Here is a 21,716-nt window from a genome sequence, read left to right on the forward strand (position 1 = left end):
TCATATCTGGTGTCTCTTTAGCGTGCTTTTACAACCAAAATTTTGTTTCCACTGTAATAGAAGAGCAGTTGCCTGCCTGCCAGCTTCTGTGTGAGGTTCACATTGGATACTGTGCCTATTTGCCCAGTGCCACCACTCATATCTGTTTTAACAATTGGTTAAGCTTTAGATTTAAAAGAAATATTTTTTTTTCACTGTAATAGAAGAGCAGTTAGTTGTCTGCAAGCATCTTGGTGTCAGGCCTACTTCAGCGTGTGCTCTGCAGACCTGTGCCAGCGTGCTTTGACAGTTGCCACTCATATCTTGTGTCTCTATAGCGTGCTTTTACAACCAAAATTAGTTTTTCACTGTTATAGATTGAATAGCAGTTACTTGTCTTCAAGCGGGTGTCTCAGGCCTACAGTGTGTGCTCTGCAGCACTGTTCCAGTGCACATTGCCAATCATATCTGGTGTCTCTATAGCGTGCTTTTAAAAACAAAATTTGTTTTTCACTGTTATAGATTGAATAGCAGTTACTTGTCTTCAAGCGGGTGTCTCAGGCCTACAGTGTGTGCTCTGCAGAACTGTTCCAGTGCACATTGCCAATCATATCTGGTCTCACAGTAGCTTGCACGCATAGTACCACAAATCCCCCAAAAAATGACAGGCAGAGGCAGGCCACCCCGCAGGGGCCGTCGTGGTCGTGGTGCTGTGATTCCCTTTTGCCCTAGAATAATGCCCAGTTTTCAGAAGCCACGTACCCTGAACTTGAAAAGTTCTGAGGACTTAGTTGACTGGCTAACACAGGACACCCAATCTTGTACAGCCTCCGCTCGGAACCTTGACGCACCATCCTCCTCCAGCTTAGCTTCAGGCACCTCTCAAGATAGCACTCACCCGCCTGCCGCCAACACCAAAACTAGCACCACAGCCGCTTTACTTGGTATGTCAGAGGAGTTATTCACACACCCGTTTGAAGAAATGAGTGATGCGCAACCATTATTGCTAGAGGATGTAGATAACAGGGATATGTCTCAGGCAGGCAGCATTAAACACATGGAGGTACGGTGTGATGATGATGATGATGTTGTACCCGCTGCTGCTTCCTTTTCTGAGTTGTCAGATACAAGCGAAGCGGTTGATGATGACGATGCGTCCATGGATGTCACGTGGGTGCCCGCTAGAAGAGAAGAAGAACAGGGTGAAAGTTCAGATGGGGAGACAGAGAGGAGGAGGAGGAGACCAGTTGGAAGCAGGGGGGGGTCATCGCAAGGAGCTAGTGGCACAGTCAGACAGCATGCATCGGCACCCGGGTTCAGCCCGACAGCACGCCAATCAACGCATGCTGTGTCCACCACCAGAATGCCGTCATTGCAGAGCTCAGCAGCGTGGCATTTTTTTTGTGTGTCTGCCTCTGACAACAGCGATGCCATTTGCAACCTGTGCCAAAGGAAACTGAGTCGTGGGAGGTCCAACACCCACCTAGGTACAACTGCTTTGCGTAGGCACATGATCTCACATCACAACCGCCTATGGGATCAACACATGAGTACAAGCAGCTCGCCTACTCTAAGCCGCCATCCTCCTCCTGGTCCAGCATCTTCAGCCACGTCAACCACTGCTGTCCTTCTTGCCCCCTCTCAACCATCCGCCACTCCGTCTCCCGCCTTGAGCAGTTCCCGCTCATCTGCCCACAGTCATGTGTCTGTCAAGGACATGTTTGAGCGTAAGAAGCCAATGTCACCAAGTCACCCCCTTGCCCAGCGTCTGACAGCTGGCTTGTCCGAACTATTAGCCCGCCAGCTTTTACCATACAATCTGGTTGAGTCTGAGGCGTTCAAAAACTTTGTAGCTATTGGGACACCGCAGTGGAAGGTACCCGGCCGGAATTTCTTTTCACAAAAGGCAATCCCCAACTTGTACTCGATTGTGCAAAAGGAAGTCATGGCATGTCTGGCACACAGTGTTGGGGCAAGGGTCCATCTGACCACTGATACCTGGTCTGCAAAGCATGGTCAGGGCAGGTATATCACCTACACTGCGCATTGGGTAAACCTGCTGACGGCTGACAAGCAAGGAATGCGTGGCATTGCAGAGGAGTTGGTGACACCGCCACGAATTGCAGGCAGTCCTGCTGCCACCTCCTCTACTCCTCCTACTCCATCCTCTTCCATAACCTCCTCGGCTGAATCCTCTTGTGCCGCTGCTTCTTGCTCCACATCAACGGCACCCCCCCCAGCTCCCCAGGTACTATTCCACATCCCAGATACGGCAGTGTCACGCCGTCTTGGGTTTGACTTGCTTGAAAGCAGAGAGTCACACTGGACAAGCACTCCTGTCTGCCCTGAACGCACAGGTGGAAAAGTGGCTGACTCCGCAGCAACTGGATATCGGCAAAGTGGTGTGTGACAACGGAAAAAATTTGATAGCAGCATTGAAGTTGGGCAAGTTGACACATGTGCCGTGCATGGCACATGTGTGTAATCTGATCGTACAACGCTTTGAGCATAAGTACACAGGCTTACAGGACGTCCTGAAGCAGGCCAGGGAGGTGTGTGGCCATTTCAGGCATTCCTACACGGCCATGGCTCACTTTGCCGATATCTAGCGGCGAAACAACATGCCAGTGAGGCGCTTGATTTGCGACAGCCCTACACGTTGGAATTCAACACTCCTAATGTTCGACCGCCTGCTCCAACAAGAAAAAGCTGTTAATGAATATTTGTATGACCGGGGTGCTAGGACAGCCTCTGGGGAGCTGGGAATTTTTTTGCCACGTTGCTCATGCGCAATGCCTGTAGGCTCATGCGTCCTTTTGAGGAGGTGACAAACCTAGTCAGTCGCAACGAAGGCACCATCAGCGACATCATACCATTTGTTTTCTTCCTGGAGCGTGCCCTGCGAAGAGTGCTGGATCAGGCTGTAGATGAGCGTGAAGAGGAAGAGGAAGAGTTGTGGTCACCATCACCACCAGAAACAGCCTTATCAGCATCGCTTGCTGGACCTGCGGCAACGCTGGAAGAGGATTGTGAGGAAGAGGAGTCAGAGGAGGAATGTAGCTTTGAGGAGGAGGAGGAGGAGCAAGACCAAACACAACAGGCATCCCAGGGTGCTCGTTGTCACCTATCTGGTACCCGTGGTGTTGTACGTGGCTGGGGGGAAGAACATACCTTCAATGACATCAGTGAGGAGGAGGAACGGGAAATGAGTAGCTCGGCATCCAACCTTGTGCAAATGGGGTCTTTCATGCTGTCCTGCCTGTTGAGGGACCCTCGTATAAAAAGGCTGAAGGAGAACGACCTGTACTGGGTGTCCACGCTACTAGACCCCCGGTATAAGCAGAAAGTGGCGGAAATGTTACTGAATTACAACAAGTCGGAAAGGATGCAGCATTTGCAAAATAAATTAAAAAGTATGCTTTACACAGCGTATAAGGGTGATGTCACAGCACAACGGGAATCTAACAGGGGGAGAGGTGGAAGTCATCCTCCTCCTCCTCCTCCCACGACCACGCCGGCAAGGACAGGATGCTTTAAAGACGTGTTGTTGATGGAGGACATGCGGACCTTTTTAAGTCCTATGCATCGCCACAGCCCTTCGGGATCCACTCTCAGAGAGCGACTCGACCGACAGGTAGCAGACTACCTCGCCTTAACTGCAGATATCGACACTCTGAGGAGCGATGAACCCCTTGACTACTGGGTGTGCAGGCTTGACCTGTGGCCTGAGCTATCCCAATTTGCGATAGAACTTCTGGCCTGCCCCGCTTCAAGTGTCCTGTCAGAAAGGACCTTCAGTGCAGCAGGAGGTATTGTCACTGAGAAGAGAAGTCGCCTAGGTCAAAAAAGTCTAGATTACCTCATCTTTATTAAGATGAATGAGGGATGGATCCCGAAGGGACTGACACTGGGCGATACATTCGATTAAAAAAGGCCTGATGAGATGAGCTGCCTTGGGCTAAAAATGGTCCACTGCTGTATTTTAGCTCTGAAGGACGTTTGACTTGCGTGACTTATCCGCCACCAACTAGGGTTCAAGCCGCCATGTTTTAGGGCACTTTCTGCCTGTGAAACAAACATCAATTTTTCTGGCCGCTGCTACAGCAGCGGCTGCAACAATACCAAATTTTTCAGGCATGTGTACATGCCTAATTTTTAGCCCCACTGGTGCAAGTGGACTGATTACAATTACAGGGCCTCTAAAGAGTCCTGTATTGTTATTTGTCGTCACTATCTTCCCGCGTCGGGAAGATTTCTTGCACAGGGCGCCCAAAGGCCTAAGGCTGGCCCTGCGCATGGATCAGTGGCTCTGCACCAGACTTCCCTCCAATTGATCAAAGTTAAAGGATTTCAAGTGGACTGATTACAATTACAGGGCCTCTAAAGAGTCCTGTATTGTTATTTGTCGTCACTACCTTCCCGCGTCGGGAAGATTTCTTGCACAGGGCGCCCAAAGGCCTAAGGCTGGCCCTGCGCATGGGTCAGTGGCTCTGCACCAGACATCCCTCCAATTGATCAAAGTTAAAGGATTTCAAGTGGACTGATTACAATTACAGGGCCTCTAAAGAGTCCTGTATTGTTATTTGTCGTCACTACCTTCCCGCGTCGGGAAGATTTCTTGCACAGGGCGCCCAAAGGCCTAAGGCTGGCCCTGCGCATGGGTCAGTGGCTCTGCACCAGACTTCCCTCCAATTGATCAAAGTTAAAGGATTTCAAGTGGACTGATTACAATTACAGGGCCTCTAAAGAGTCCTGTATTGTTATTTGTCGTCACTACCTTCCCGCGTCGGGAAGATTTCTTGCAGTCTCTATTCTGCTCTGTGTCACTGTGTATCAGGGATCATTAGGATAGGTGTCAATCCATATCTGCCAAGTGACCCTATGTAGGGGGAACAGTCCCTATTCTGCTCTGTGTCAGTGTGTATCAGGGGTTTTGAGGACAGGTGTCAATCCATATCTGCCAAGTGACCCTATGTAGGGGGAACAGTCCCTATTCTGCTCTGTGTCAGTGTGTATCAGGGGTTTTGAGGACAGGTGTCAATCCATATCTGCCAAGTGACCCTATGTAGGGGGAACAGTCTCTATTCTGCTCTGTGTCAGTGTGTATCAGGGATCATTAGGATAGGTGTCAATCCATATCTGCCAAGTGACCCTATGTAGGAGGAACAGTCCCTATTCTGCTCTGTGTCACTGTGAATCAGGGATCATTAGGATAGGTGTCAATCCATATCTGCCAAGTGACCCTATGTAGGGGGAACAGTCCCTATTCTGCTCTGTGTCAGTGTGTATCAGGGGTTTTGAGGACAGGTGTCAATCCATATCTGCCAAGTGACCCTATGTGGGGGGAACAGTCTCTATTCTGCTCTGTGTCAGTGTGTTTCAGGGGTTGTGAGGACAGGTGTCAATCCATATCTGCCAAGTGACCCTATGTAGGGGGAACAGTCTCTATTCTGCTCTGTGTCAGTGTGTATCATGGTCTCTGTGGACGGTGAACAGTCTCTATTCTGCTCTGTGTCAGTGTGTATCATGGTCTCTGTGGACAGGGAACAGTCTCTATTCTGCTCTGTGTCAGTGTGTATCAGGGGTTTTGAGGACAGGTGTCAATCCATATCTGCCAAGTGACCCTATGTAGGGGGAACAGTCTCTATTCTGCTCTGTGTCAGTGTGTATCAGGGATCATTAGGATAGGTGTCAATCCATATCTGCCAAGTGACCCTATGTAGGGGGAACAGTCCCTATTCTGCTCTGTGTCAGTGTGTATCAGGGGTTTTGAGGACAGGTGTCAATCCATATCTGCCAAGTGACCCTATGTAGGGGGAACAGTCTCTATTCTGCTCTGTGTCAGTGTGTATCAGGGGTTTTGAGGACAGGTGTCAATCCATATCTGCCAAGTGACCCTATGTAGGGGGAACAGTCCCTATTCTGCTCTGTGTCAGTGTGTATCAGGGGTTTTGAAGACAGGTGTCAATCCATATCTGCCAAGTGACCCTATGTAGGGGGAACAGTCTCTATTCTGCTCTGTGTCAGTGTGTATCAGGGCTGGGCTTTGAGGACAGGTGTCAATGTTAGGTGATTTCTGCCCTTTATGGATTAAAAGCAGACTCTGCATCAACTGTGCAATTTTCCATGGGAGTTTTGCCATGGATCCCCCTCTGGCATGCCACAGTCCAGGTGTTAGTCCCCTTGAAACAACTTTTCCATCACTATTGTGGCCAGAAAGAGTCCCTGTTGTTTTTAAAATTCGCCTGCCCATTGAAGTCAATGGCGGTTCGCGCGGTTCGCCGGTTCGCGAACATTTGCGGAAGTTCGCATTCGCCGTTCGCGAACCGAAAATTCCGGGTTCGCGACAACACTATTCCTAAACCATCTCTTAGATTTTAACTCAATTCACTGCTAATAAATTCATGCTATTTTTTATTAAAATAAATGTGGCTGTGTTATAACAATATAATTTCTGGGTAATTTGTAAAAATATAATAATTATTTGACTAAGCGATTTGGTTGCAATGCATCTGTCCATTACACAAGTCATTTGTTCAGTCATATGGTGGTTGAGAGTTCAGCAATTCAGCCAATCACCTGGTCAGACAAAATTCAGATGCATTGCAACCAAATCGCTTAGTCAAATAATTATTACATTTCCTATTTCCGCACTAACTCTACACCAGACGCCACACCCAGCATAATATGGTCAGCACACAAAACAATGATAAGGGGCAAGCTTATCTCACTAGCCACCTCTCTCAAAAAACAACACCTTCAGCAATTTGCAGAAGCCATGAAAGACTTGAGACGTCTGAAAGCGTTACACAAAAAAAAACCTACTGCCCAACTATTAGAACAATTAATGGAAACTCGAGACAGGTTAAAATCACTAACAATGACTAACATAGCTAAAACCCTCATGTTGACCAGACAAGTCTTCTATGAGAAAGGCAACAAGGCAGACTCCCTACTCGCACACTACCTTAAAAAAAACAGGACATGAACAAAATGTCCAAAATCCGTACCTCCTCTGGCAACATTACTGAAGACCCAGACCAAATAGCGCACACGTTCGTCCAGTACTACACACACCTATATAACCAGACACCCACCCCAGAGACCCAAACGAATAAAATAACAGAACAGATTAAAACATTTCTTGAACCTCTAACACTTCCCAAATTACCCAATGCAGCTTGCGACCAACTGGCAGTGGAAATAGAGGTCGAGGAGCTCAAAGCAGCCCTGCAAATGTTCAAACCGCTAAAAAGTCCTGGACCTGATGGATTCACATCAATCTACTACAAAACTCCGTGACCAGCTACTTCCACAACTTTGTAAACTTTTCAATTCATTACTTCAGGGGAAAAACACTCCTACAAGAAATGCTAGCAGCAAACTTATGCCTTTTTTCCAAGCTGGGGAAAGCACATTTGGATCCAGGACAATACCGCCCCATCTTTCTGCTCAATACAGATATCAAACTAATCACCAAAGTCCTAGCAAACCGACATAACCCATTGCTAAACAGACTCCTACACCCGGACCAAGTGGGGTTCATCCCCAGATGACAAACAGCAGACAGCACACGCCGAACAATTTATACCATGTGGTACGCACTTAAACACAAACTGCCCACTGCCGTAATTTCATTAGATGCTAAAAAGGCATTTGATCACTTGCAATGGCCCTTCCTGTTCCAGGTTCTAACCCATCTGGGATTCCTGGTAGAATTCATAAACATACTCAATAAACTGTATGACCAACCCAATGGACTACTTCTACTTCCCAATGTCAACCCTCTTTCCTATCTCCAACGGCATACACCAAGGATGCCCCTTGTCCCCTTTATTGTTCGCCATCTTCCTAAAACTTATTTTACAAGCCATACGCTTGAACCCAAGAATCGCGGAACTTCAAATCAGACATGAGAAATTCACTTTTGCGGCATATGCCGATGACGTACTCCTCACACTAACAAACCACCCATCCACGCCACTCTGAGCTTAATTGATGCTTGTGCACCATTCTCAGGATACAAGACTAACTTGACAAAGTCAGAACTAATGCCCGTGGCACTCGACCAACAAATACTGCACTGCATACGATATAGCTTCCCACTCTGGGTCACAACGAACCCCATCATGTACTTGGGAGTTCGCCTCTCCACTAGCCTAAAGGACCTATAAAAACTGAATTACACACACCGCTATTTTCCATGGCACACGCAGACTTACAAAGATGGGACTCCTTAGGCGTATCATGGCTGGGTCGAGTGACCACAATCAAAATAAATTTACTACCCTACTGATACCCATCATACACAGAGACTTTAAACAATTGCAAGCTGAAATCGACAAACTCATATGGCGAGGCTAAAAACACAGGTAAGGAGGACAACTATGTATGTCCTGAAACACATAACTTCATACCGTACTACCATGCAACACAAGCAGCCCAAATCCATCAATGGCATACGCCACCTGGAGCAAAACGTTGGGTAGACCTCGAACACAATATTTTTGGATGGGAATTCCCCACACACTACATGTTTTATTACTTACCTCCATGAAATCGACCGCTCTCTTTACCGACAGCTGCCTACTCTGCTTTAGAGCCTCGCTGCCAGTTGCTTCCTGGATCCAATCGTGTGTTTTTGGAAGGTAACACAAGGTGTTCTCTTGAGCACCAGCTGTTGGGGCTTCCCCCAGTTTTCCTATATTCACCAACAGTGTTTGGTTCCTTTTGGAGCTTTCGTGCCATACCAGCATTTCGCCGGTCTCAGACTTCGTATGATTTAATGGGTTTCCCTGTCATTCATATAACCGAACGTTCGCTTAGTCATTTCACTTTTCTAAGGGTTCTAATTGGTCAGCACTTTGCCTCTTGCATTCGTATAGTGACGTATGCATTCATTTTAATTATCTTTCTTGTTCGGTTATTTGTTTTTGTTTCCCATTGGTGTTGGGGGTTTTTAGCTCTGGGCAAGGGTATCTTTAGACTGTCTGTGAGTTTGTATTTGCCATTTGGTATGTTCCTCCCGAATGGTTGACCATTGCTCAGTTCCGGAGAAACTCCCAGTTGTTTAGGTAATTGTGAAGTATGTACATTTGGTATTTTTGTATCAGTACTTTATTTGTATGTTAGGTTATCTTGATATTCATTTTGCATAGCTCTCTTGTTCTCTTAATTTCGGGATTCAAGTTCATATTTGTTGATAGTTCAATTCACTCTATTTTTAGGGACTTATCTATTAACCTGGGTTTCCTGGCTGGTTTATAAATTGCATGTTTATGAGTTTTGCCTATTCAGCAGTTTTGTTATGTGTTTATTAAACTCTGTAAATTATTCTATGGGGGGGGGGATTCAACACTAGTGTATCGTATTATATGTTTCCACAGTTTGTTTTCTTTTTACAACTGTTCACTGTTATATTTTCTCCATGTGTTAGCCAGGTCGGGTGGGAGATTGGGGAGATGGAAATCCTCAGTCTATAATCGATATATACCTCAACCAGACAAAGAAATGAGGAAAGATTTTAAAAGTTTGGTTCTGTAAATTTGCTGCAATAAAGTGTGTTTTCCTTTGATACCTTTTGCCCTCATTTTATTACAGGTCTACCCATAAGTTGGCTACGGCACACCCCAACCAACTTTGCATTAACACGATTCACGCTTATTACTAATGTGTTTCCGACCACAAGTGTTAAGGCCATAGGCCTGTATTTCTGGGGGGGAGTTTGAATCTATCGTGAACCTATAAAAACCCCAATCACCCTTTTACCATTTTAGTTTCAGGTCAACCCACCCAACACATCCCGTATAACTTATTTTATTAAAACCATTACTATTAATGGGCCCTCGTTTTATTAAAGGCCTACTCTGATGTTGCGGCACACCCCAACCGACTTTGCATTAATACGATTCACGCTTATGGCTAATATGTTTCCGACCACAAATAAATATATTTGTGTAGGGCTGGTTTCTGTGTCTGCTATTATTGTTTTAGTGTCTGCATACCAAATTTTGCAAATTATAGTAGTATAGGAATAGCTTTAAAACCACTATTTAAATGTGTCTTATAATTACAAAAATAATTGAAATACTAGACTTATAGGGCATTTAATAATCAGATTTAGTAAAGGACACCATTTTGAATTATTTTACACTAGTTGTGCAGAAATAACAAAACTGAATTTGTTTTTTTTAACATATTGTTGAACTATTTTATTCATACGTAATGCTATTGGGCATCAGAAAAATCCCTATCTGTCCTTTATTAATTATAGAAAATTATACATAATATGAATGGGGGTATGTAAACAGAAATCTTTACATTACATGTAACAAAAGTGCCAGTAAGGCTTTGGTCGCAAATACATGGAAGCTCAGAAAAACTTTGTCCAAAGGTTTATTAGGAAGTACATAAGTGTGTGTGTTTCACTTTATTGTAACTTAACCCCTTCAGGACGGGTGACGGACGAGGTCCGTCATCCTGGGTATACCCTTAACGACCCTCGTCGTCACGCGGTAAAGTTAACCCCAGATAGCCACGATCGCGGGGTTAATGGTGCTCCGGTCTGCCTCTGTATTAGAGGCAGACCGGGAGCACCTGATCAGGCTGCCCCAGCACTGGTGCTCGCGCTGACAGGGTGTCAGAGCGAGCACATGTGCTCCATTTACTCACCTTCCGCCTCCCTGCACTTCCGGGTTCACTGTAAAGTGCAGGGAGACGGATCTTCAGTGATCTTTTCCCTGTTAGAAAAAAAAATAAAGTTAGTTTAAAATCCCAACCCCCTTTACCCCTTTTAATTAAAAAAAATTAACCCCTTCCTTGCCAATTGATCGCTGAGTACAGTGATCAATTGGCAGGGATTACATTTTACTGTCATCTGATTTTCTTTTTAACCCCTGAGAGTTAATTCTTTTTTTAACCCTCAGGGGTTACATTTATTTTATTAATTAATTTAAATATTTTAAAATTATATATTTAGCTAGCTGGGGTGGGTGGAAGTTAGTGGGGAATTTGGTGTTCGGCTAACTAGGGGTTAACATTAGAAAAAGTTTTAAAATAAGCTTTAAAAAGTTCAAAATTACATTTAAAAAAAAAGTTTTAATAACATTTAAGTACAAAATAAAAAAGACACTCCCCTTTACCCAGTCCAAACAAAAAATAACACCTTCCCTGCCAGTCAATCAGTGGGATCTAATTTGTTTTAACCCCTGAGGATTTACTTTTATTTATTTTTTAACCCCCAGGAGTTCAATTTATTTGATTAATTAATTTAAATATTTAATAATTATATATTTTGCTAGCTGGGGTGGGTGGGAGTTATGGGAAAATTGGGAATTTACCACTACACCCGGAACAAACTAGAGAAAAAATGATCCCACGCTAAGGTTCAAAATATGCCTTTTGAATTACCCCAGGGTGTATCTTTTAATAAATAGTATGTGTTTGTGGGGAAGTTTCAATAACCAACCATCTAAAATACTCCAAAATGGAACATGGACACAGCGTAAAACTTCAAAGTTAGAAAAAAACTGAATGGCTGCGGCTCAAATGTGCCCCTTCAACATCCACATATACCTGGCAAAGGTACATACGGGGGTATTGCTGTACTCAGACCACATAGCTGAGCAACATATGAAGTATTATACAGTCATAGCACACATAAGGTTTGTAAAATATACTGCGCAAGTACACTTGGTACAAGCTAGTGGAAAAATGATCCCATGCTAAGGTTCAAAATATGCCTTTTGAAATACCCTGGGATGTCATCTTTAAGAAATGGTATAGCTTTAAGGGGTATTTGGTTTACATAGCCTGGTAAAATACTCTAAAATGGGACATGGGCACATTGAAAAAATTTTACGCTTGAAAAAAACTGGAATGGCTATGTCCCAAATGTGCCCCTCCAATGTCCACATATACCGGGCAAAGGTACATGCGGGGGTATTGCTGTACTCAACCGATATAGCTGAGCAACATATGAAGTATTATGCAGTCGTAGCACACATAAGGTTTGCAAAATATACTGTGCAAATTCACTTTGTGTGTCCAAAAGGCAGAAAAAATGCTTATTACCACTACACTTGGTACAAGCTCGCGGAAAAATGATCCCACGCTATGGTTCAAAATATGCCTTTTGAAATACCCTGCGATGTGTTCTTTAAGAAATGATATGCCTTTATGGTGTAGTTGTAATATGTAGCCAGCTCAAGTGCTCCAACACGGACGCATCAAAACCCTCAATGAAAATTCACACTTAAAAACTTAAACTTGTCACGTCTCTTTTACAGCACTGTAACTTCACAAAATATTGACAATGACATAAAATTGGAATGGGGGTGTCATTTTACTCAGAAGACTTACCTGAGCATAATTTGGGGGGTTTGAACTTAGTGGCACACATGAAATATACAAAATGCCCTGCAAAAATGAATCTGTATGTAAAAACTGCCCCAAATAATTTACCACATACTTTGGCATATATTGGGGAAAAATGGGGGCATGTTAAGGCACAATATGAGATACCCTGGAGTGTCTACTTTTACAAATGGTAGGCCTTTGTGGGTTTTTTTTGAACAGTCAAACTGGTATAATACCCCAAATGGAAGAATAGGCTCAATAAATCCGTCTCTCAAAATTCTACTGTGAATACGGAAAAGGACAGGTCTCATATATGGCACTGTAGCTTTACGAAATAGTGCCAAAGACATACAAAGGGGGTGTCACTTTACTCAGCAGATGTAACTGAACACAAAATAAAACTTTGTACAGGAATAGCACACGTTTTGTTTTGCATATTTCTGTATTTTTTTGATAATATATATATATATAAAAAAACAGTATATAATATGTGTTGGTGCAATAAACGAGAGAGATGCAAATTGCAGTTGAACGCAAACAGCAAGAAAATGCAAAAATTGCTTGTGTCATTAAGCGTAAGACAAGCTTCTGAAGTGGTGTCCTTAAGGGGTTAATGGAAAACAGTAAAATAGAAGAATACTAATATTTTTTGTTTACATTATTTGTAATGCTAGTAATTTTAAGCATGTAATTATAGTTCACTCACAATTTACTTAGTGGTTCTTGCATTTGTTCTTAGTAAGAACCAATTTACTTCACTTTACTTCAACACTTACAATTTAAGTAATCATTCAGAATTAACTCTGGACCACTCTACATTGCACGGCTACTATGGATTTGCCATAATATCTGCAGTCATCGTACAACAGTTAGTTTTCTTTCCAGAGTACACTAAGGTCAATATGCAAAAAGTTAATGTTTTTTGTTGTGTTTATACTTATGGAGGAAATAATACAATATTAGATCTGTACTTTTTCTTTTTGGTGGGGTGAGGGAGAGACATTTTAACCCATTTACTGTTACTGTTACTCATTCCCATAACATTAACACATGCTTGCATTTCTTCCAGGGTCAAACACTGCTGATGAGCAAATTTGAGTACATTTATATATCTAAGCTTTCCCAAAGACATGAAACCCAATCTAGAATAATTTTGTAATAGACTTCTGGCAAGAAAAGAATATCACTTTTCATCACTTGATTTGCAACAAAAATGAGTAATAATGCATTACACTATATGGATGCCCTCATAAGGTTTCAATAATTTGTGAGTTGAGGTAAGTTGAGAAGTGACTTGCAATATTCAGACTATAATAGCAGAGTTGGGAAATATCTCTAGTTCAACTAATTTAGATATTGTTTCAACTCTATTTTAACACAAATTTTAAAAGCTGGTTGTCCAGTCAAATTGTTGTTTATCGAATAGACTGCACTGACCGTGATGTCAGCAAAATATAAATTAAAAAAATCTGCCTTTGAGAGCTTTCTTACTCTATGCTTCCTGCTACAACTTGCACGGTATTAGGGAACTATCTATCTAAAGGCTGAAAGACAAAGATTGGTCTTTCAGCCAACTTTTCTATTATTAAGTAAAAATGATTTAGTATTAGTAAATAAGGGTGACTGCCTACTTGCTATGCAGCCTGTGGCTGCTCACTGTTGTGAAAAAAAAAAGCTCCTCCCTTCCAATATTAATTAGCGGGGGGCATAGTGTCCCCCCTGGGCCGCCATCCATGCCCCGCAAGTGGGGGCTATTCAACTAAATGCGGGACATAGGGTCACATCCGAATTGCAGACAATGGCGATTGCCCAAGTGTTTAACTGGGCATGCATGGGAATTTGGGGGTTTGGGGGCATTTGGGGCGACTAGGGGGGCAATTAGATGTACTTGAGTCAGAAAGGGACAAAGTAAGGTTTCTGACTAGTGATGTCCCGAACGGTTCGCTGGCGAATAGTTCCTGGCGAACATAGCATGCTCGTGTTCGCCATGGATGGCGAACATATGCGATGTTCGGTCCGCCCCCCTATTCGTCATCATTGAGTAAACTTTGACATGTACCTCACAGTCAGCAGACACATTCCAGCCAATCAGCAGCAGACCCTCCCTCCCAGACCCTCCCACCTCCTAGACAGCATACAATTTAGATTAATTCTGAAGCTGCATTCATTTTTTTTTGTATTAATTTTTTTTGTGTGTTTGTCTTTATTATACATTATCCTCCATAGCCAGTAACCTGTGTTTATTATACATTATCCCCCATAGCCAGTAACCTGTGTTTATTATACATTATCCCCCATAGCCAGTAACCTGTGTTTATTATACATTATCCTCCCATAGCCAGTAAACTGTGCTTATTATACATTATCCCCCAAAGCCAGTAACCTGTGTTTATTATACATTATCCCCCCATAGCCAGAAACCTGTGTTTATTATACATTATCCCCCATAGTCATTTATCGTTGAACCTAGGCAGCATGATGTCTTAGGCCGGCCCAGAGAGTGAGTGAGTGAGTGAGTGAATAATATAATATATATGTTCAGAAACATATTAGTAATATATGTAAATCGGGATCATGCAAAGAGGGTGAAAAGGTATTAAAGAAAAACACACTTATTGCATCAAATTTACAAAGCCAAACTTTTAAAAGCTTTCCTCATTTCTTTCTCGGGATGAGGAATATATCGGTTGTAGACTGAGGATTTCCATCTGCCCAATCTTTTAATAATATGCACTGGAGTGTCAGTGTTGAAGGAGACCAAAGCTGCCCCTATTCTGAATGAAAGACCCGAGACATGGATACAACCCAATCTTAGGAGTAGTGTTCTGATGTAGAAGATGAATTTAGCCATAGACAGGAATTCAGTGAGAGTAGTGGTGAAATGTGTGTGGCATGAGTGAGTGTGGGTAAGTAAGAGTCAAGTATTTTAACTGGGCACTAGTTCTAGGTGGGATAAAGTGGTATAGTGGATGGATGAGTAGTTTGGTTCGTTTTAGAGGTTTGTAGAGAAAGTATATAGTGATCATGATTTTTAGCGATATCCAATATTTTTAAGGTGGTCTCAAATAAACATAAAATGCTATATAAAATTTGTGGGAATATCGAATAGTCGTGTACAGTAAATCAGAGAGGGCTCAGAATATCGAACCATCGATCGGTAACCTGGATGAAGTAGGGGGTCTATCTGTTTTATTAAATACGTGGTAATATGCTTTTAATGGGATAGGACGTTAGGAAAGGTGTGTGATTGGGATAAGTGGTTGTGGCTGTATTTACCTTATCCTGGGACCGACCTGGCTCCTAAGCTTGAGCCGCGCGTGGCTGGATCACTCCTGCCGCGCATGTGGCTTGATCGCCTCTTCTGACTTAGCCGCGTGCTCTGACCGCAGTGATCGGTCACATGGCCCGCCTGGCACTAGGAACACGGCTCTAGTCACGAGCTCGCTCTTAAAGGGGCAGTGGGAGTCAAAAGTTGATTCAGGCTCCCATTGGCCCACGTTATTCCAGCACCCCCACACACGAACGTTTTGGGGGCACAATAGCTTGCATTTTTAAAAAAAAAACTTTTTTGACTGTGAAATAATAGCAGTCAGTTTCCTTCACACGTGTGCGTTTCAGGGCCTGCCAGGGCACAGTGTCACACCAGTGCAACTCATATCTGGTGTAACAGTAGTGTACATTTAAAAAACAAATACAGGGGGCTTGTTGTCACTTTTCGGGGACCCTTGGTGTTGTACCTGGCTGGGTGGAGGAAGAGACCTTCAATGACATCAGTGAGGACAAGGAACGGGACATGGCTAGCTTGGTATCCAACCTTGTGCAAATGGGGAGTTTGCGGTTGTGCAAATGGACTGTTGGCGGTTGTTTGCGGTGCGTTAAAAGGGGAGTTTGGTCTGTCACTGTGAAGCGGGCTTAACCCTTACACTACCTGATCCATACAACATCATACCTGATGTTTTAAAGCACGTTATTCCAAACAATTTAGGAATAGTGCGAACGGCGAACGCGAACTTCCGCAAATGTTCGCGAACCGGCGAACCGCGTGAACCGCCATTGACTTCAATGGGCAGGCGAATTTTAAAACCAACAGGGACTCTTTCTGGCCACAAAAGTGATGGAAAAGTTGTTTCAAGGGGACTAACACCTGGACTGTGGCATGCTGGAGGGGGATCCATGGCAAAACTCCCATGGAAAATTACACAGTTGATGCAGAGTCTGCTTTTAATCCATAAAGGGCAGAAATCACCTAACATTCCTAAATCACAATGGATATGGATTGACACCTGTCCTCAAAACCCCTGATACACACTGACACAGAGCAGAATAGAGACCGGGGGTCTAGTAGCGTGGACACCCAGCACAGGTTGTTCTCCTTCAGCCTTTTTATACGAGGGTCCCTCAACAGGCACGACAGCATGAAAGACCCCATTTGCACAAGGTTGGATGCCGAGCTACTCATTTCCCGTTCCTCCTCCTCACACAGAGCATAATAGGGACTGTTCCCCCTACATAGGGTCACTTGGCAGATATGGATTGACACCTATCCTAATGATCCCTGATAGACACTGACACAGAGCATAATAGGGACTGTTCCCCCTACATAGGGTCACTTGGCAGATATGGATTGACATCTGTCCTCAAAACCCCTGATACACACTGACACAGAGCAGAATAGGGACTGTTCCCCCTACATAGGGTCACTTGGCAGATATGGATTGACACCTGTCCTCAAAACCCCTGATACACACTGACACAGAGCAGAATAGAGACTGTTCCCTGTCCACAGAGACCATGATACACACTGACACAGAGCAGAATAGAGACTGTTCCCCGTCCACAGAGACCATCATACACACTGACACAGAGCAGAATAGAGACTGTTCCCCCTACATAGGGTCACTTGGCAGGTATGGATTGACACCTGTCCTCAAAGCCCCTGATAAACACTGACACAGAGCAGAATAGAGACTGTTCCCTGTCCACAGAGACCATGATACACACTGACACAGAGCAGAATAGAGACTGTTCCCCGTCCACAGAGACCATGATACACACTGACACAGAGCAGAATAGAGACTGTTCCCCCTACATAGGGTCACTTGGCAGGTATGGATTGACACCTGTCCTCAAAGCCCCTGATACACACTGACACAGAGCAGAATAGAGACTGTTCCCTGTCCACAGAGTCCATGATACACACTGACACAGAGCAGAATAGAGACTGTTCCCCGTCCACAGAGACCATGATACACACTGACACAGAGCAGAATAGAGACTGTTCCCCTTACATTGGGTCACTTGGCAGGTATGGATTGACACCTGTCCTCAAAGCCCCTGATACACAATGACACAGAGCAGAATAGAGACTGTTCCCCCTACATAGGGTCACTTGGCAGATATGGATTGACACCTGTCCTCAAAACCCCTGATACACACTGACACAGAGCAGAATAGGGACTGTTCCTCCTACATAGGGTCACTTGGCAGATATGGATCTTTTCACACTAATGAAAAACACATTACAGACATGCAAACTCACCTAGCTGAGCTGCAAGAATCAATGCACCACCTTCAGGCGCAACAAAGGGCCATAATGGCACAGCAGACAACCATGGAGGAACGCCATCGGCGCACTAATATAAAAATTAGAGGCATCCCGGCAGCCATCTTGCCAGATGAACTACCGCACTACACAAGGCGCCTTCTGGCCACTATTCTGCCTCACACCACGGTCGAGAAGATGGTCACTGAGGAGATCTACCACCTGCCTACGTCCTCAAAGGTACGCTCAAACACACCCAGAGATGTGATACTCAGGTGCCCAAATGTACACGACAAGATTCAGGTCATGTCTGCATTAAAAGGTAAAACACCCCTGATATTTGAGGGCGCTAGCCTAACCTTTTTCCAGGATCTTACAAAGTCTACCCTCATGTGGCGCAAAACCTTCAGCTCCCTCACCAACAGACTGAGGGCAGCAGACATCACCTATCGATGGGGGGCACACGGATCCCTGGTGATACCACAGAACGGATCCCAACTCACACTTGCCTCCATGGAAGAGGCACCCACAATAATACAGGCCTTGGGACTGGACCCACCGACCGCCAACTCACCCTCAAGACCCTCTACTACCAATTGGGACCCAGAGCGCACCGCAACGTTTGTACCGCGGAACAGAAGCCCTCGGTCCTCGGACCCAAGACAGCCTCAAGGGACTGGCTGACAATGAGGCACAGTAGGGACACCTTCCCAGCGCTCACCTTTACCTCAGGTCTAAAGACTGCAAAGTTATTTTCATTGAACGTTTAACATTTCTTATAGTACCCCATTGTTCTTGGGGGCAACAATATATATATATATATATTTTTTTTTTTTGTGAGCCCAATTTTGGTAACCAAGTGCCGTTTTGGAAACGTTACCATAATTCCTACAGTTCGTACACTCAATGCGAAAATCACAATTGTTTATTACCTTGTTCTTTCTCCTGAACCCTGTTTTTGAGCCGGTGGCTGTCAGTTTGTAAGGTCTCCAAACATCTGATAGAGGTTAAAGCCAAGCTCAGTGTCCCATGACTAGGGGACATTACCCTCCTAAGGCTGAATAGGGGCACTAAAATTTAATAAACACACCTCACTACTTTCAAGCTACAAAAGCAAGATTAAATGGTCTGACAAAATGTATATATTGCTAAAGCCCATTAAATGCTGACCTTATATAGATGACTAATCTAGAATACTGAACAGTAGCCGGCCTTTAAGAGGGCAGCATAGTAAAGGTACAGGTTGTATACGAAAAAACAGAATACCAAGCAGTGAGTTTAGAGTGTGAGAAACATTAAACCAACACTTGATATAGGTGCAGCGCTTAAAAAGTATAATATAAATAATCCTTATGCACTTACCCCTTACAATAGGCACGGGGTGTACATGAAAAATAAACAAAGGAAATATATAGGGTAGTACTGTCAGATAACTTGATATTAGAGTGAAAAGTATAAAAGGGGGGAACTCACATTGTAAAGAGCCTTTTATGAGGGTATAGGCTCTAAACACATCAACCAGTGTGCCTTTCAAGGTAGGCAGCAACACCTAGGAATAGAAGATGCTCCTTTCTTCCTTCTGTCTTTTATAGAGCCTTTTGGGGACTGGCTCTAAGTGCTGTAGGCATCAGTGTCAATTTAGAGGTGACACTTCCCTCAGGTGGATACCAGATGTATGGAGGAGATGGAGTAAGGGTATTTAAAAAATTACATTTATTGAGTATCACAAAGAAATATAAAATGCATACGAAGTAGCATGTATAAGTATATTACTACTAAAATGTCCAATCTCCTCTTCTCCCAGAAACGCGTTTCGCCGTCCTTATCGGCTTCCTCAGTCTGTGCTTGTGAGTCTGCTGGTATCCAGTTTATAAATCCTCCACTCGCGCCCTTTTCCTCGCCGTCCTGCAGCTGAATTTCATTTCCTGGTTAGATGCCGTCACGTCACTTCCGGTTCGGCTTGTATTGCCGATACATCATTTCCGGGCTCCAGTTGTTCCTACAACTCCCGGCATGCTTCAGTTTGTACCTCCGAAATGGATTTTTAACCTTAATACCCTTGTCCCTTTTGGTCTTAACGTTGATTTTGAGTTATGTCATTTTTTATAATATATTTTTTGACCATATACTTTTTATACTATTTATTGTCCATTTATTACTTATTTTTTATGCAAACGTAACTTTTATGGAAATTTTAACAAATAATGACCATTGTATGTTTTAAAAATTAATTAACATTCGTATATTTCTGTCTACCTCACACTGAAAATTATTTGCTATCCCTGTTTGAATATGAAAAAGTATGTATGCTATAATACACCTAGATATTTGATATATGGCTATTATTAAATGTATTGTCCTGAAGAGAAATTTATGCAATACATTAATTATATATCATCCCTTGAGCAATGGTAGAGGACCCTTTTTTCTTGCACAGCTCATTCCCTACATACAGGTTCTAAAAAATCGGAGGTACAAACTGAAGCATGCCGGGAGTTGTAGGAACAACTGGAGCCCGGAAATGATGTATCGGCAATACAAGCCGAACCGGAAGTGACGTGACGGCATCTAACCAGGAAATGAAATTCAGCTGCAGGACGGCGAGGAAAAGGGCGCGAGTGGAGGATTTATAAACTGGATACCAGCAGACTCACAAGCACAGACTGAGGAAGCCGATAAGGACGGCGAAACGCGTTTCTGGGAGTAGAGGAGATTGGACATTTTAGTAGTAATATACTTATACATGCTACTTCGTATGCATTTTATATTTCTTTGTGATACTCAATAAATGTAATTTTTTAAATACCCTTACTCCATCTCCTCCATACATCTGGTATCCACCTGAGGGAAGTGTCACCTCTAAATTGACACTGATGCCTACAGCACTTAGAGCCAGTCCCCAAAAGGCTCTATAAAAGACAGAAGGAAGAAAGGAGCATCTTCTATTCCTAGGTGTTGCTGCCTACCTTGAAAGGCACACTGGTTGATGTGTTTAGAGCCTATACCCTCATAAAAGGCTCTTTACAATGTGAGTTCCCCCTTTTATACTTTTCACTCTAATATCAAGTTATCTGACAGTACTACCCTATATATTTCCTTTGTTTATTTTTCATGTACACCCCGTGCCTATTGTAAGGGGTAAGTGCATAAGGATTATTTATATTATACTTTTTAAGCGCTGCACCTATATCAAGTGTTGGTTTAATGTTTCTCACACTCTAAACTCACTGCTTGGTATTCTGTTTTTTTGGTTTCAACATTTTAGTGGATTTGGAGTATCCACTATAAGTGCATATAGCAGCTATACTAAATAAGTTTGCACCAAATAAGCGTTAAGCGCCTTATAGCCACACCTTCTTTGTATCTTTCTACAGGTTGTATACGACCCATTAACTACCGTCAAAGTGTCCATATGGCAACGTACATTATTCTGCAAAGATTAGGGTTTGTCCTGCACTCTTAGTGGGTGTAGAGCTTTAAGCTCGAGGGTTTGTGAAGTCTAAAACGAGTCAAGAATTGCATACAAAAGCATAGGTCAGGAGAAACCTATCTAACTTCACACCATACCTGAGTTACAAAAGGACGTTTAAACGGTTTATTGTTTATGTTGTTGCGATCCCTACTAGAAGACTGACCCACGTACAACAATCGACAGGCCTAACCCTGACATGGACCGTACTTGACTGACACCACAGGCTCAACGGGACCCACTCTCGCACGACTGGTACACCTAAGACGGGGACATACCACAAACGCACAAACGCTTAATGGAGTGACTGCTACACTCTTACCACCCCCCCCCCCCCCCGAGGCTCCCTAGGTTTGGAGTTTCGATCAC

This window comes from Pelobates fuscus, chromosome 4, assembly GCF_036172605.1.
Source record: "Pelobates fuscus isolate aPelFus1 chromosome 4, aPelFus1.pri, whole genome shotgun sequence".
NCBI lineage: Eukaryota > Metazoa > Chordata > Amphibia > Anura > Pelobatidae > Pelobates > Pelobates fuscus.